Source organism: Cyprinodon variegatus, unplaced genomic scaffold (genome assembly GCF_000732505.1).
Source record: "Cyprinodon variegatus isolate N-32 unplaced genomic scaffold, C_variegatus-1.0 Scaffold174, whole genome shotgun sequence".
In the NCBI taxonomy this organism is placed as follows: domain Eukaryota; kingdom Metazoa; phylum Chordata; class Actinopteri; order Cyprinodontiformes; family Cyprinodontidae; genus Cyprinodon; species Cyprinodon variegatus.
The window spans coordinates 234,332-236,921 of record NW_015150627.1 but is presented as its reverse complement, the minus strand read 5'-3'; positions in this window follow the sequence as shown (position 1 = coordinate 236,921).

Genomic DNA, 2,590 nt, shown 5'->3' with positions numbered 1-2,590 from the left:
TTAAGATTTAAAATCCGTTTGCAGTAATGAAAACTCTATATTCTCTTTCTCAGATCGTTTGGATAAAACATTTTAATACAAAAATGTTGGCCTACTGATATAAAGGTCCATCTACTGTGGAGTATATGGACTCAATATCTGGTTTGGAATCCTTTTGTATGAATTACTGTATCAATGTGACGCTTCTGGATCAGAGTAAAGTTTTATAATTTCTCTTTTTTAAAACCATACATATATTTTCTATGGGGTTCAGGTCAGACGAGTTTGCTGGTCACTCAAGTTTAGTCGCATCACGGTCATTGGGGTTATGGTACCTATGGTGTCATAGTACATCACTAAAGCCAAGTCATGTAGGAATATATCAGGGCTGCAACTAACCATTATTTTGCAAATCAATCTTATAATAATCGGATAGCAAAAGGTTCCTTAAAGAAGAATTTTTAGGATATTAAACAAGGTGAACCCAAACCATTTCCACTTGAGGAGTTCTGGATAGAGCCTATTCACAGATGCACATTTTAAAAATATTTTTATTACAATATTGGTAGAATTACTGGTCTAACTGCGTTGCTTTGTCAGCTAAAGGCACATTTTAGAGTTTCTGTACTCCAGTTAACGATTAATCGATTACTACATGTGTTGACATTTATTTAAATAATTGATTAAACACAATTAATTGTTTCAGCCTTAGATTATATATCAGCATCTCCATAAAGCTTGGCTTGTCAAGAAGTAGAAGTGCCTTAAAATGTCCTGTTTGAAGTTGATTAGACAAAGTGGACAAAGGCTAGCAGATCTAAATGGCATTCAAATTATCACTTACCTCATCAAGCATCACCGTCTCTGTTTAACCTGAAGAACCTGGAAGCTTAATTTCCAAATGAAATGCTAAAATGTAGTATACCGGGAAAAGATGCCTTTGGAAAAACTAAGCTTAGTACAGCTCTATGAATCTTCCCTCAAACTCTGGAATTGGATTTCTTTCACATTACTCTCAAAATAAAAAATAAAAAATTGAAACAATTCACTGGACTTAGTTTCCAAGTTTGAAGAAGTTTCGCTTCCCATCCAGGAAGCTTTATCAATTCAAAATGGTTGAAAAAAAAGTTTCCTGGATGAGAAGCGAAACAACTTTAAACTTGAAAAAATTAAGTCCAGGGGATGACCTGGATGACTGAGAGCCTTCACCAGCACATTACTCTCAAAATTACTTTTTTTTTTGCCTTTCCTAAACTATTGCATTATCATGGTATTTAGCACTGACCATTTGTGTCTAACCTTTTTTTCCCAAGAGGTGTTAATAATTGTCTGCTGGACAGCCATCAGGTCAGCAGGTCCTTCTCAAAATATTAGCATCTTGTGATAAAGTTCATTATTTTCCATAATGTAATGATAAAACTTGAACATTCATATATCTTAGATTCATTGCACACTAACTGAAATGTTTCAGGTCTTTTATTGTCTTAATACGGATGATTTTTGGCATACAGTTCATGAAAAATTGCAAAATTCCTATCAGAAAATTAGTGTTCTTATTAGAAATTCATCCGTATTAACAAATAAAAGACCTGAAATATTTCAGTCAGTGTGCAATGAATCTAAAACATAGGAATGTTTAAGTTTATCATTACATTATTGAAAATAATGAACTTTTTCATATGCTAATACTTTGAGAAGGACCTGTATGTGATGGCAGAACATTTACCTTTAGTTCTTATAGTTCCTATGTAATATTCTAATCCTCTGGGAAACAGATTTTCAAGCTTTAATTAACTGTTACTCATAATAATCACAGTCAGCAGAAACAAATGCTTAAAATTAAACGCCCTCTGTTAAAAATTAGTCAGTATTTAAAATACAATTATTCCTTTTTTGGGTTTCATTATAGAAAATAAAGATTGTTCTCATATTTTAAGCTGTTTGGTTTCACCTGTGAGGTCTGTGGATGGTTCAGTCTCCTTCAGGACAGGATTGACCTCCTTCAGCTTCAAAACTTCTTCATTGAAGCTCAAATCAAAGATGGAGCGAAGGTTGGCAGCAGCTGTCATCGTGGATAATTACCTGCTCAGAGCAAAGAAAAGAATACTTTAAACTCTATCTGAAATACAACAGGCTACACAGAAACAGAAGTAGCTTCATATGTCAACCTTTCTCGGATTACTGAGATATAAAAAGTACTCAACGTGAAAAATCTAACAATTTTCAGTGGTCTTTAAAGCTGTAGTCAGTGGCTATTTAACACGGTGTGTGACGCTAACGACACGTGTAGAAAAGATACATCGTGTTTATTCTTTAAAAAACGGCTTCATCTTTGGTAAAACTGTTACGCCATAGCTTCAAATCTAGTTTAATGAATTGCCTGAAAATAAATAGTAACTCACCATATAAAGAAAGCTCGACAAGCTTGTCAGCAAATTTTATGCTTCCTCCAACCTACTACGGCAACTCACTAGGGTCAATAATGCTGCGGCAGCTGTGTAGGTCTCAGGAAAAGCAAAGGTTGCTGACAGTCAGAAATAACTGTACGAAGGCATAATAAATTAAAGAAAATGAAAGGAAACAATCTAAACAGAAAACTTTCTTCTTCTGT